The 15,754-nt window shown below is 39.0% G+C and overlaps 1 protein-coding gene across 1 annotated transcript in view; it reads left to right on the forward strand.

Moving 5' to 3' along the window:
* Positions 1 to 15,754, forward strand: part of NAALADL2 (N-acetylated alpha-linked acidic dipeptidase like 2) — a 417,358-nt gene that overhangs the window by 86,576 nt on the left and 315,028 nt on the right. Inside the window, exon 3 of the mRNA XM_053952318.1 lies at positions 5,323 to 5,401. The gene's annotated coding sequence lies outside the window, so the exon portion shown is untranslated. The remainder of the gene's footprint in view (positions 1 to 5,322; positions 5,402 to 15,754) is intronic.

A 15,754-nucleotide genomic window follows, 5' to 3' on the forward strand; every position in this document is an offset into this window, starting at 1 on the left:
CAAAAGCAACAAAGCCATCCCATTACTTCTTGGAAATAACAGAAATGAGCTTTTATACTTAGACAAAGACAGTTTAATTGCAGTCAGCTCTCCTGACTGTTTTACAAAACAGTAAAAAAAAAGTCAACCCAAGAAAAAATTGTTTTTTCTGGGGTCTTAAAGTGGCACGTAGCTCTGTGTCCTCTACCTGCAGCTGGATGTGCAGATTGCTCTTTTAATGAAGATACTTTGAATGGTGATCCTAATAACAGGGATTATTGGGGAGAAGCTTCTACCTGCCTGGTGCTGGTTTGTGAACTGTCTGCTTTTACGAAGGCTGGGACGGCTGCACAGCTGCCTTGGGTTCATATTTTAGGCCACTGAAGGTGTTTTCTTGGCAGGTACGAGACTGCCAGAAATCATATCTGTTGTTGTACTCCCTCGAGGGTTTTCACATCACACAGCAGCCACCTGACCACATGGACGTGCCTGCTCTGAGCAGGCTGCCTGGGCAAAGAGCAGATCGGGGAAGACAGCAAGAAAGAGATACCTGGTGCTGATGTGTTTGAAAAGTGACTGTCACCAGCTGGAGCCTTTCTGATCATGGCAATGTGCATTCCTGGAAAGCAACTGAAGGGGATCCTGACTGCTGCCAATAAAAGCCAGCTGCCTTTAAACTTTGCCCTAAACTTTCTCCTTGAATGAACTCTGTGTCTGTGTAATGTTTAACTGGCAGGGTGGACTGACTGAAATTTTAAATGGCTTGAGATGCCAATGCAATAGCTTTAAAAAATGAAAAAAAAAAAAAAAAAAAGAAATAAAAAGCTTATTTGGTTGTTCTGGTACTCTCAAGTGGGCTGCTCTCCTTCCTTTGAGGGCAAAGAAGGGAGAGATGTTCACTGCAGGGGTGGGTGAACTGACTGTACTTTGGTGAGGTGCTGGTCACAAGGGTTTACTAGAGAAGAAATCTTCAAAGTCTTGGGACAGCAAAGTATGACATTAGTTTGAATTAGTACCTCTTCTGTGTGCAGCACTGTGCACTGTGTCTTAGACTGAGAGTCTTCCTGCAGGAGGCAGAGCTCAGCATCTGACATCGGGCACTTTGCACTTGTAAGGCTTGGAACTTGGAAATGCTCCCATTTCCTGGGAATTCAGGGACCTGGGTTTGGGAGTTTACCTCTCCGAAGACCTGAGAACAGAAGCCTGTAACTGCTGACTCAGTCCCTTGTCGCTGGTGTCCCTGAGTGCTGCAGAGCCTGACCGTGTATCCAGACCTGTTGCAGGCTGCAGCAACTCCAAGGTTACACACAGTGGTTTCTTTCACACGTGTGGATACCTTGATCTCTTCTCTACAGTGGCAGGTTTGAAAGACCACTCTAACCCCTCTTTCTCCTTGTCAGCCTTTCAAGGGAAACTCTTTTGGTTTCCCCACATTACTTGTGAGATGCCTCAGGTTTCTGTGTCAATACTGCACAGTAGGACAGTGGGTGTAAATAAGATGGTGAGAATAGGAGCAGTTTCTGTAGTGTGTCCTTAAGAATCAGCAGACCTACTGATACCTCAAGTACCATTAATTCTTGATTGGGGCATGCTGAGCTTGTCAGAGGAGCCATCTGCCACCTCATTCTGTGTGTATTTATTTATTTATTAGTAAAGTGAAGCCCAGCACCTCACATGGAAGAACTGTAAGGGGAATGATGCTTTTTATTCAGCTTCCTGCAGAAGATATTACAAAAAAGGATGGTTTAACTTCTCTTGTTGACTATTTCTCCTGATACTCTGCATCATGTTGTATTCCCCTTTATGTTGTGTTCACTGACTGCTTTCTGACTAATATGTCTTGATATTTGTTACTCAAAGTGACATACAAAGAAGCTGTCATCACCAGCTGTGCAGAAGACATCTGAGAAAACCAACACTAAGTGCTAGGAAGGAAATGAAAATGTCTTTTCTGCCCTGCTAAATTTGACTTTTGGTACTGTTTTTTTTGCCATCTTTCTCACTTGGCTCAACGTGCTTGGCTACTCTGAAACACTTTGCTGGCTGCCTCTTGCATGATCTCCAGGTGCAGGGGCCAATGCCCAGTTTCCTGCAATGCAGAAATAAGTCAGCTGATTACATTTCTGATGCCTTTTTGAAACCTGTAATCTTCAGGCTCTCTTCAGATTTAAGGCATATCAGGATAGGTTACTTCTGTGTCTGAATGGTTTAGATTGGAAAATAAATGTTCAGCCCCAATCATGAATAATTTACTGTTCTCTTAAGAGGGGAGAATAGGAAGTAAGCTATTACCATAAAAAAATTTTACTGCAATTTTCCTCTGCATAAGCTTAAATTCTGTGTAGAGAGGTTGTCAATTAGTGTGCAGATTTTTTTAATTGGCTATAATAAAAAGCTAATTGGTGTTTTGCTTAAAGAGTGAATTAAGAAAGTGTTGCTATAGAAACTTTACATGTGTATAGTGCTGCTCTACATAACAGTAGATATAATAGTCTAATGACCTTTCTGAGCCAGCTGTAAAGTCAAAGAAAATGTGTTAAATTCAGGCTGGCTGCAGAGATCATTAAGGGGTTTGTGACTTCACCCATTTCATTGCCAGAATGTGTCTCTGGCATTGTCTCATGGAATGTTTCTCTTGACTCATGTCAAACCATATAACAAATGCTGCTCTCAAAAGACCTGGAACTTTTGTAAAATCCAAGTGCTCCAATTGTGAATGTGTAAACTGATCTGTAATCTGTCAAGCATAAAATGTACTACTGGGAAAAATTCATTTTCATAATCTGAGAAAATGTGATGATGGATCGAAAGTGGCAACATCTAATCCAAGAGCTGTTGTATCCTTGTATCCCTCCTTCCTCTCCCTGCCCTCTCTGCCCACTGAATTCTGAGCCTCATGTGAAACACAGGAATTACAATTTCAAGTGAAATGGGATTTCTGCTCTAATTTGCAATATTCTCTCCTAGCAAGAAATACTTTCCTTCTCAAATATAAACTTTGTTGAGGAGAGAACAATTTCTTCAGGATTTGTGTACAGGAATTTTTTTCCTCATGCTTCCCTACTGAAATTACTTCAGAGTCGTTATCTGTACCTTTGCTAGCTGCATAATAGTTATATATAAGTGGCATGGATGAACATAGTCATTACTGCCAAGGAAGCTGGTCACTAATGAAATAAATGGCTCTGGCTGGTAAAACTGAAACATGACCTTTTACTTTCAGTTCCCTGAATCTTGTTGTGTTACTATGTCAACAAATTGTTTTGCTCCTTTTTAACTGTATATCTAGAAGGTGTAGGGGTGTGAGAGCCTGGAGTTATTAGTCGTGGTGACAGAAAAAACTTAAAATGTTCTGCATGTCCAAATGTGAGAGACAGGACAAAACTATAATCTGTCGATATTTTGTGGAATTGTTCACTGTGGCGTTTTTTCCCACTGATTTTCAACTAAATAAACAAAACAACCCCCATTCTGTGTCTGCTAAATTTGCCCCTGCACTTTTTCTTCAAACTGGTAAAACACAACCGTGTTTGAGTGATTAGTCTATGATCTGACATTTTTTCCCCCCTCACTTCTTTTCCTCTCCAGTAGATGCCTTAAAAAAAAAAAAAATCACTCTTCTAAGTGGGTGAATTTAGGAGAATCTCTCAGAATTCAATGGAATTATACAGACAGCTTCTTTCTGTACCTCTGGGTCAGGACTGAGTAGTGTCATAACTTAGCAGCTATTCTTCCCTTGATACACATATGTAAGCCCTATTAGTGTTAATGCCTTTTTGAAATGCTTCCCTCATATATTCAATATCTACTATTGTGTCCAAACTCTGAAGTCTTATGAGTTGCATGGCATGTGACTGTCTCCAGAGCTTAATAGAAAGTTGGATTTAATCTCATAGTTCATCTTTTGAGCAGTAAAACTGTAAGAAAGATAAAATGTTGTAACGTGAAGCTTTTATCTGAGACCTGCGAGCAAATACTTTTTTTTTTTTTTTTTTTTTTTTTCTGGTCCAGGGAAAAGACTGGGTTTTTTTGTTGTGTTTTTCAGCTTCCTTTTGTCTTGTCCAGTCAGACCATGAATGTAAGATATACTTACAGGAGCTGTATAGTCTAGAGGTGTTGTTTTGCAGAAGAGTAGTACAATATTGTATTGTTAAGGAAATGTGATATTTGGAACATGGTAAATCCATCCTTCAGTTAAAAATTTTGCTGCTTTGCTGCAGTACATTTTCAACTGCCTTTGTGAAGAGGGGACTGGGTTTTTGAGAGGCAAAACATGAATTTTCTTTAGGACTGGTATTTTTCTCTTTTACTTGGCTGTACAAAGCTTTGAGCATCCAAATCCAACATTACTATTCTTGCTTTAACTGTAAAATCAGTAAAATTTATATTAAAGCCAAGTGTCTGAGAGATGGAACTCCTGCTAGTTCAGTGTGTTATTTGTTTATTTGGATTAGTGCTGGTTGAAATGGAGTAATGGAGGAGCTGGGTGGGTTCTGCATTCTGGACATTGAAAAGAAATCACAGAATCAATGAGCTTGGAAAAGACCTCTGAGGTCCAACACCACTGAGTGAACCAGACCATGGCATGGAGTGCCACAGTTTTTCCTTCAACAGTCACAGTGCATTTATCTTTTATTTTTTTTAAATTGCTTATTTACTGATATGGTTGTGTTTACAGAAAGTTATGGCAAAAGTTGGTTGCTCTTGGTCCTTTTCCCTCTTTGTTTTATAATTTATGGAGTGCAGCAATGGAAGCTTGCTTATTAGTGGAGCAATCTGTGGACTCTTTATAATAAGCCTTGACTACGACTGAACTTCAGTGATATGCACAGAGACTGTTTAAATATGTACTGAACTACCTTGTTTTGCTTAAGGAAGGAACACATTGACAACTGAATTTCATTAAAGAAGGAGGGAGATTTATATGGGTGATAATGAGGCTCCTACTGGGAAATAGGTGAAATATTGAAATGATCATAGTATCAGTGTTGTTTATTTGTTGTAATAAGAACACTTCCTGTTTATTGATGGATAACAAAGGCAGTTGTTTGTTGTCCAGTGTTTCATAGTATAGCAGAAGTGCCACCACAAATTCCCTGCTGAAGAGTTAGACCTTGCTTTAGATACAAGGACACTGATTTTAACATTTTAGGCAGAGATTTTGTTTCTCTAAGTAAGAAAAATATTTCCTAAGTACCATTATGCTTTGAAATATGTTCTACTTTGCTGTAGTGTCAGGAAAATGCATCTTCTATTTATATTTACAATTTGCATCATTGCAAATGATCAGTTTTCTGTTTCAATGAGTGGTATTATAAAATGTAATGTATCCCTCTTTTGCAGAGAATTAGTGTAGAGGCCAGATTGAAAATATGCCTTCATGACAAAGTCTCTACAAAGCTGCTCCCATCTTGGCTTTAAGGTAAATGAAAAAAACCTCTTCTAACTTTTCTTCTCATCATGGTTGTTTTTCAGCTTGGAAGAAGTGTGAGGATATCATGTACTCGGAATAAAAATAGTATTTTAAGGAGTTAAATTGCAAAACTTAAAATTTAGTCAAAATAAAGTGTAAGCATAAGCCAGTAATTTGAGTATGGCTTCAGTAATTAAGAGAAATGACAGACAGTGGCATGAATGCTTATGTGTCTTACATACTGCCTTGGTAACTGTCTGGTTTTGTCTGAAAATTGAATATGCATATGAAGGAGAGATCATTCTAATTGAATGGAAAATATGAAATTAAAAAGGCAACAAAGTATAAATAATTGAAAATCAGGTTGCAGCTCTGAGCTTCTGTATGTCGGGAGCTCAGTTGCAAACAAAATGGGTAGAATGGTAATTCACATTCTTCTTGCTCTTAATTTTCCTTTCATGGTACCATACTCCTGGTATAGGGAGCAAGGCAGTGAAAATGATGAAGGGGTAATTAAATATCTGTAGGAAAGTAAGAGCCAAACCAGAGACTAATTTTCAGCACTCTACAGCTTTCATTATATATGTATATGCTTTGATTTCTCATGTATATGGAAAATGTATCCTCTAACTGCATATTTTTAGCCTTTCTCCTCCAGAATTGTTTAACTTGCTATGGCAAGCTTGTTTTGTTTGTGAAATCATTGCAGAAAAGAGTTATTTAAAAAACTTTATGAACAGTTAGCTACCTGTGAGTTCAGCTAATTATTCTTAATCTCAACTAAGTGTCCTTTATCATGATTTGAATGTTTAGCATATCTTGTTCATTCACTGAAATTACTCAGAATGGGTAATTTTCAGTCTTTGGAACTTTTTGATTCTACATGCCCTGCTGTAGATGTCTGTGGATGAGGGCACAAATGAGGTGCCCAAAAAACTTCATTTTCAAGCAAAACTTGCCCCAAATTTAACCAATGCACGTAGGCATCACAGAAACCATGTGCCACTTCATATTCCAGTATTGGAGTTGTGATACTGGCACAGCCATAGATCCACGTCCTGGGAGCACAATAAATTGGAAATATTTTGTGTCAGAATTTGTTCAGTTGTGTATTTGGTTTAAAGGCCCAGGATTTGCCCTTAAATTTCAGGTACTTCTAGAACCAAATCAGATTCAGTATTTGTTGGTTATTTGATGGCAGCAAAAGGTGATGCAAGAGTGGACTTCAGCTGAAAGAGCTGTGTCCTCCTCTGTCCTCAGCATGGCCCTGCCACTTGCCCTGTGCCACTGGGGACACTTGGGCTGCCGTGTGAGGAGCTGAGTGAGGGCTGCTCTGGCTGAAGCCAACCTGGGCTGGGAGGAGAGGAATCTTCACTTTCATTTTCACTGCCCAGCTCTGTTTGGGCTGCAGGACTGCCCTGTTGGGGCCTGACAGTGGCATTGATCCTGGGGCTTGAGAATGACAGCGAGACAAGTGCTCCAGGGGTGGGGTGTGTTTGCACTGGTACTAAGGACTGGACTGATACTAAGGACTGAATCAGTACCTCCAGTGGCTGAAGTACTGCTTTGTTTCCCCGGAATAAGTTAAAGATAGCACAGTTCTGCTTCTGAGATCAATTGTTTTTTATTTATCTTGACATGGTTTAGGACAGCACTTCCTCATGGTGAATGCCATTCTTCTGGGTTTAAAAAAAACTGTCATCTGTTGCTTTATGTTATTACAAATTCAAAGGGCACTTTAGTACTGTCAGTATGAGATCATCATTGTCTAATAATATTAGCTGTCCATTAATGTCAACTTTTAACAGAACCCTCTTCCTAAGGCAGCCATACCTTCCAATCATCCCTTACCTTTCACTACAAAGCAATTATCTGAGTTGTGTGAATTGGCTAAAACCTATCAGCTACTAAAACTCAGAATGTTGCTTCTGCTTGGAAAGAAAGTCATGTTGTTTAACTTCCCCCTCCCCTTCATCCATCTCCAAGAGTGGGAGCCTGTGTGAGGGAGAAAAGAAAGGGAGCCTGATGGTGCTTAATGGCTGATGAATAAAGCCAAGGATACAGGAACGGTTGCCTGGCAACCTGGGAGGATGGGCTGAGGTCCCTTGTCACTGCATAGGAGTTGACACTGGCTCATCTCTGGAGCTCATGAAGACAGATTTATGAGGGTTTGCAGACGTTATCCTCTATATGTATTGTGACTGGGTTAGATTTGTATCTTATGTGTTTTGTCTCAGTGTATTTCAATACTTCTAAAAGAAACACAAGAGGAATAGAAGCAAATCAAACGTTGTACTTAAAGGAAGAAAACGTGTGCTTCCTGTCCCATGCAGTTATTGTGCTTTCAAGATGAGAGCCATCTCTAGGAAGAGATTTGACTAAAATTGAGAGCTCTTAGACCTAATTCCATGTAAAGTCCTGTTTTCTTAGTCTGACAGCCTCTGAAAATTATCATTAGTGCTAAAAGATAATGAGCTGGAGTTTGTGTTATTATTGCAGCCCTGAGAAGAAGCCTTTTTTGTAGTTAAACACAGCTCTGAAGTGATACATCTGCTTTGTTTCCCTTCTTACACAGAAATAATGTCAGGCTGAGAACACACTGAGGACTCTGACAGACTTGACCTTGTACAAGTTGTTCTTAAACAACTCAAATGGATTTTGAACACAGGTGTCAGCACGAGGGGTGGATCTCTCTTTGTGCTGCAGTAGGGTTGTAGGTAGGTGATGTTTCCTTAGGGATGTGGTGTTAATTTGGTGTTCCCTAGAAGACTTTTGGGAAAGTACATGGACACTACCCCATTAATGTTGTTGTCATCAAGTGAGTATTGATCCAGTAACTATTTTTCTTTTATATGGAGATAATTATGAAGGAAGAAGGTACAACTGGCTTACAGAGGCTGCAGTGTATTTTGAACATTTCAAGAGACAGTAATTTTCTTTGCTCCTTTGTTTCTCAGAAACAACTTTGGTGCCTAATGATGAGGTCAAAGCTGTAGGAGACAGATTGGATTCTTTGATTTGGACAAAAGATCTCACCTGGCAATTTTGTGCCTATTTCTTACACCAGGTAAAATTGAGGTTAAAGTGTATGTATATCTACAATTGTATCATCTTGGGAATTCTTAAACAAAAGAATCAAATACTTCTCTCTTACTGATAAGAGCAATTGTCATTAGCCAAATACTTGCTTCCCCTTTTTCTTGTTGAGTTCAAGCTTTTTGTTGGTAGTTATTCTTACAGCTGAAACTGTAGAGCATTTTGGCATCGTGTGAAACCTGACCAGCTGTCAAAAAACCACTGTTTGCATGGAAATATATGGATGGAATTTGCAAAGAAATCCATTACATTTACTGCAGGCTTTGCAATTATCAGACTTGGAATACTAGTCTGATTTTTGTCAATGTTTTCATCTAACGTTTTTTTTTTTCTGCACAATCCATTCTCCCTCTCTGTCCCCAAGCAAACACACAGAGACCAGACAGCAGCAGCCAGCTGTGTGGAACTGCTTCCTTGCAACTGGAGATCCTCAGAAAATCAGGTGAAAGGTTTGAAAAGTTTCAGTTTGGATGGCCAAAGCCTTGAGGCCATTGTCATTAACAAAATGGTCTTTCTCCTTCCTTCTCTTGCAGGCTGCAGCTCTGACTTACTATTTATCTTTTTAATGGTTTATACTTGTATTACAAGCCCTGAGTTTGCTACAGGGTATTGAGAAATGTTTCGTAGCTCATGATGATTCATGGGAAAGTTTGGATAAACTGCTCTGGACTGGTAACTTGTATTCTTTAGGGCAACCTTGGTCTGGGGCAAGAATGCTCTTTCTCATCATCTGCACGTGTAATTGTCTGTGGATAGAATTGTATTAACCCAAATTTAACCACTAGCATCGAGGGAGCTGCAACTGCACTGGTGTTACAGAAACTGTGGACCCAAAGCCTCGAAGCTGTGCTTTAATCTGCTGTATCAATGAAGGAAAAAATTAAAATTTTAAGATGAATCTGTGTTCATGTCAAAGGTGTCCAAATTGCTGTCTGCTTACTCCCCTACAGCAGATTCTAAGATAGCAAAATACCTTAAAAATACTTATAATCGAACCAAGAGAATAAGTAAGCTTTTTTTTTTTTTTTTAAACTGTGGGCAGTTTGTATTACTCTCTGTCTGTACAATGCATTTCTGTTGAAAAAAGCATGATCGACTTCTGTAATGTTACCAGAAATGTTCTTTTATTTGCAATTCAAATGGAATAATTTTAAACTTTAAATCACTGTTGTCCAGCTTTATGGAATGTGAGTGAAGCATATTAAGTGCTTTCAGCATTCTGTTGAAATGCCTGCTTGCTGTTGTAGGAAATTTCAGTATTACTGATCTATTAAATCATGGGTTACATTGAAATGTTGGTTAAGGAAACTTACACTATGATGCTTTAAATGAGCCAGTTTTTACACTTTCAACTTACTTTTGCAAGGATTTTAATCTTCTTTTACTGACCCGTATTGTAGCAATTTCTCTTGGGTTGCTTTATTTCTTATGGAACTGAAACACAGAAACTCATGGAAAGTTCAACCCAGAGCAGACAAGAATTAAAATTTACTTTTTTTTGTGTACACCATGAGCACTGTATGAAAGTAATTCTGATTTATTTTCTTAATTATGGACACAAAATTAACTTTTCATCCTTCATTTTGGATTCTGTGCTGTTTTGTGTTACATACTATCCTGTCAATTTGGGATATGGAGACAATTTATTGGTTAAAGCAGATGATACAACAGGAAAAAAAGGGTCATGGCTGATGCATTTTAGATCTAATTTCCTATGTTTCTTCTGTATTTTAAAAATCCATGTGAAAATATAGGAAGCAATGCAATAACTGCATACAAGTAAGTACCAAGCCAACAGCTGTGTTTTCTAAGAGTACAGCACTGCAACTGGAATTGGGAAAAATAAAACTTTATTGTAGATTTGGGGAGAAATGGAAAACAGTGCTAATCTAAAAATAATTTGTCTTTTTTTTTTCCCTCAGTTGGGGAGAATAAGATTTTGCTGCCTTTACTCTCTCTGGGAAAATAGAGCTCCTTCTGTTTTTTAGCAGTACTGCAAAGCTGATTCAGAGATGCAAACAATAATGAAGAGTGTTATTCCACACTAGAAAGGCTTTGTATGGGGAGTTACTTATGGTAAATAATTGATCTAGCAGCTAGTTTGGAAAAAATGAGGAATTTATTCAGTCTGGAGCACAACTCAGATGCAGAGATTGTGCTGGGCCAGAACCTTGGCCTCACTTTGTGTAGTCCCAGTGCCTGCCCATCTGATCTTGCAGCCTGGTTGTTAAAAACTAATGAAATGTGCTTTGCTGCAGACTAACGAGCTGTGCTGCATCTGCAGGGGGCTGTAAGCAGGTGTGATGTGCGAGGCTGTCACTGGAGAGGAGGAGATGGGGGCGAGGCTGTGCTGAGCTGAACGTGTGCCCTGCACGGAGCAGCTGGGTCAGGGAGCCTGTGCTCACCTTACAGCCTGCCAGCAGCAAGGAAAGCTTCTTTTTCCCCTGTGGGTGCCCCTGTGGGGGCTGATAAACATTTTTTAGGTAGCAGGAAACAGAGAAGGAACAGGAAATACTGGAGACCTTCCTACTGTGGTGATGCCATGATGATTTTTTGCCTTTTCTTTTATATATACCTCTTATGTATTCTTAGTACCCTTAGCATGCATACTTGCAATTCCTTAAATCTGGTATTTTAGCACAGTCCTGGTATTCTGTTAGGCCAGAAGACCAAACATCCCAAAGACCTCACAGCTGGAGGCCAGGAAACCCTACACTATCTCAAAAAAACCAAGGTGTAAAACACATCCTGTAAACGAAGATTAAACCCATCGAGGGGGAGTACTTTAGGATAGAGGGATGTCATGCTATTCATTCAAGCCTCTCATTAGGGCATCTTTGTTAGATAAGCTAATTTGCAAGATCTATAAAATTGTATCCATGATCTACCATGTGTGTGCATTTTGGCATGTTCCACCTTGGCAAAGTGTTGCGCCATAAAAATACTTATTAAATACCCAAGTCAAAACCCTTTATCACGTAACCATGTCTGGCTCTTAATTTTAGAATCAAAGCAAAGGAATCAGTGGGACTAGTGGAGGGAATGGCTTACCAGAGCTTCAGGAGACAACCAACCACACCTGGCACAAGAGGGCAGCAAGTCTGCTGGTTAGAAAAGTCAAAAATGGGTGTGGGAATATCAGCTCAGAGGCTTTTCTGGACAGTTTGCACCCTCATTTGTCTATAGGTGGGACCAAAAGTATTTGTCAGAGACCCTGTTTAGCCTGGTGGATGATGTGTCAGGACAGAGTTTGGTTGCTTTGCTCCATTCTGGAGGGATTCAGGCTCTGCTTGATGGGATGTGTGGATTGCAGGAGCTGCCTGTCCTGCTGTACGGGGCAGTCCCACACTGTGAGATCCTTTGTAGCATATTGTTGTTTCTCTGTAGGATATACATAGATATTTATCTTTATATCTATGTGTGTGTGTGTTCTATAGCTCTCCTGTTGTTGCAATATTTAGTGATTGAAGATTCACTCAAAAGATTCTTCCTGGCTCTTCTGTATTTGCTGGGGTAGAAGATATTTCAGCATTCGAGTCTTCGTTGGCTTGAAAATCCATCTCCATATTAAATCACTGTATTTCATATAGTAAATTTGTTATAAAAGCTTACATATGTGCCTGGAATGCAAGCTGACCTACTTAAACTACAGCCCTTCCCAGCTGTGCTAGATGGATCTAGAGATGTGTGTTCATCTTGCCAAAATCTAAACCCTTTTTTGAAGAGGTGCTTTTTCTAAAAGAGTAGATAAGAATAAAATGGTGATTTTTTTTTTCTATTTAGAGCTGATCAGCTTTGATTTCCTGTATTAGATTTCTAGACTTTCTGCTTCCTAATGTGATCTTAGAATAGTAAGATTTACTTCTTAGTTGTGCAAGATGGAGTTAGTATTCGCATTTATAACATAAGCGCTCTTGCTGACAAACTTTCTTCATTCCCTCACTCTTCCATTCTCTTTTTCTTAAGCTGCTTGTATTTGTCATGCAATTTTTCCTTTGCTTTCAATTATAACTGCAAGATTCATCAAAAGTAGGGGTGCTAGGTGTTTTCCTAAATAATCAAATGGCTCAAAGGGCAGGGAAATTTCTATTACATTTTGTATACTCTGCATTACTATCATTTATAGCCTCAGATTAAAAAGTACCATCTTCTGTGCACCAGACCTTTATAGGAGTTTAATGAATATAGGAATTTGAATACAGAAAAGACCAAATTAGAAGGAAACAGGAGAAACTAATCCTTCTTTTCTCTACCTTCTGCAAACCAACTTCATAATAATGTGTCTGCAGCTTTGGCTTCTGTGCACTCATCCTTCAGCTGCTGAAGTCTGAAGTTGCTGAAGCTTGAGTTGTTATTTATTTTCTACAGAACTATATTTTCATTAACTAGGAAGTATAAAACATTAAAAGTGAATCAGGAGGCCATTGCTGATTTTGATTGCTAACTTTTTTTTCTTGAGGTTTGGTTGCTAATGCTCTGGGAGTGAAAACTGAGGAGCAGGAACTGATTAGAAAATGGAATTTAAAGCAACTTCAAAAATTGCATTTTGACAAAGCACCTGTTTTCTATGGAGGGAAAAATACTCCTGTGAGGAAAGTGGTCTTGTTTCAGCCTTCCAAATCAGGATTTTTAGAGTGAAGGAGAGATGTTGAGTTTTCTTATGGTCATGAAGGTAAAACAGGTCACATTCTGTTACATTTGTCAATCATGTCAGGATTGTTAAGTCTCAGAGAGACAGAACAATTACCCATAATTCAGGTATTGTGAAAATAATATATGCATTGTTAACAAAATATCAAAAAATAACGAATCCTTCTTTTTCCTGCATACTAATAAATTCCCTTGGCATGTGATTTTCTCACTCAGCAAGGGATTAGGGAGAGCTTGAACAACATGTCAGTCATTTTCCTGGATATACTTTTGAAAAAGGAGACTGCTTCTCTGTTCAACCATCCCCCAGCAAAGTGGCCAAAGGGGAAAAACACCTTCTCTGGGATTTGGAAGACCTAAATCTTAATTCTGTTCAGTCCACATCAGTGAGTTGCAGGTCAGAGTGGTCTTTTGGAGCCTTTTCTGGTCCCTTTAGTAATTACCTGTTATTAATGCTTAGAAATAAATGGGAACAAATATATTTTGTTTCTCACTAAGTTCCAAAGAGGTGATGTTTGCATTTGTGTTAAGTTTTATACCACAGCATCCTTGTAATGGGTGAAAAAGTGGTAAGCACAATTAGGGTTGGAAATAAAACTTGGACAAGACAAGGAATGATGGAGTCAGTCTTTCCTGGGCTTTGCTCAGTGCTGTTTGTGCAAGGTCTCTGCTGCTGGCACTCACTCTTTTTGTTAGTGCACCATTTGCATAGACATTGAAAACCTTTTTCACTGTGGATTTTGAGACTGGTTATCCTTTCCTTTGTATTTAGTCCATTTAAATTGTGGAAGAAAGTATTTTTCCCTCATCTCCTGTTTTAATTGAGGTTGTAGCCTAAACAACTGCTTGAAATTTAGAGGGAAACCAAATAATTCTGTTCCTTTTGCTGTACCATTTTTCATCAGATAAAATAGCCATGTTGCTCTTAAAAACAAACAACTGACCAGCACTAACAACAAGAAAACCCGAGCACCAACAATATACAACATCAGAATCTCTGATGTGCCCCTCTGGTTTAGTGAGGCGGACAGGATTGGCACTGTCTCTTTGCTCCCAGCACTCCTGCCATTGTTGAAGGTGAAATATTTGTCATTATTATCTTGTCAAAACTGTCAGCCCATGATGCCAGACAGGTGGTCAGTGCAAGAAACTTTATTGGCTTCTTTTGTCCTGTGATACACTTTAAAACACGTGGTTATGAAGGAGCAGGTGTTCACAGAGCCTGGATCAGAGTCATCTTAGCAATTGTGTAAAAGAACTCTGCGTAGTCACAGTTCTTATGTTTCAGTTCTGGATATTATTTTTATTATCTCTGCAATTTCATATGTAATAATTCTCTCATCATTCACATTTTGGAAACATTGGGACGATATTCTTTGTAAAAACCAAACCAAACCCCAAAAGGTGTATTTCTGTTCCCTTTGTAGAGTACCTAGTGTAACAAAGCATGCTACCAATAAAGAGTGACAGCAGCAGTGTTAGCTGTTGGTGATATTGCTTTGTTTGCATTGATTCTATAAAATAACAATATTCTTGAGTAAAAGTGAGAGTCCTGAAAGCCTTTGGGCCAGCACATGGAGGAAACCTTGGCTTTTCTGAAGGCTTTCAGTTGTGAGTGCCTCTAGCTTTGCAGACCTACTCTAGGAAACTTGTGACAAAATTCATATCCTCAGCCAATTCTCAGCAGTATTGGTGGGGTGTGCTCTGTTTCCAGTGACATGGAATTTAGGCTTACAGTCACCCATGGTGTCAGCAGGGTGATGCAGTGATCTGCTTGCCATGCCTTCATGCACAGCATAACTGAATTTTCTCTTTTTTAACCCTGATCACTACAATCATCAAATTATGCTTCTGTTCGCTTTCTGTCAAATGCACTCTTTAGAGTAACAAATAGTGTATTTGATGTGCAGTAAATATACAGAATTACTTTTTTTTTTTGTTTCTTTCTGGGAGAAGAACAAAGCCACTGCATTTTCACACTTACTTCTTTCTGGAGAGGGTGAATGAATTAAGAGTTCCTCCTTTGGAAAACACTCCATTTAAACCTTTAATACAATTGAGCACAACAAACAGTTCTAGGAGAACATAAAAGCAAGAAAGCCACTTCTCACCATCAGTCATTGTTGGGAGAGGGAGTGTGAAAAATCTTGAGTTTCCATCCTTTTTGTGCTATTCCCACTTGTAGGCTTCGTTTCAAGGGAAGAAGTATTTTCAGTACTATCACTCTCATCTCTTGAATTCTTAAAAATATTTAAGAGTTAACAGAAGGTGATGTGAGAAAATGCTAGAACTTAAACTACAAAATCCTTCTGTAGGTGCTAAAAGCCTAAAATCAAAACCTTACTCTTGAAGGAAGTGCTGGGACTCAGTAGCTAAGGAGAGGAGTTATTTTTATTGCCTTAGACTTCCATTTTCTTTGGAATGAGTAGCTCTCTTTATGGGGGTGGGGGGAGGGGGACACCTCATGGAGTACAGTAGTGAGGGTAAAAACTAATCAATGGGACTTTTTCCATGCTTAGAAGTAATACTAGCATAGGTTATTTAAGGATTTCTCTTTTAAGAGTTGGACAGCTTGTGTTTGGAGAGGGCAGAAATGCTTTAGATGTTTCTCTCATC

This window comes from Vidua chalybeata, chromosome 10 (genome assembly GCF_026979565.1).
Source record: "Vidua chalybeata isolate OUT-0048 chromosome 10, bVidCha1 merged haplotype, whole genome shotgun sequence".
Taxonomy (NCBI): Eukaryota; Metazoa; Chordata; class Aves; order Passeriformes; family Viduidae; genus Vidua; species Vidua chalybeata.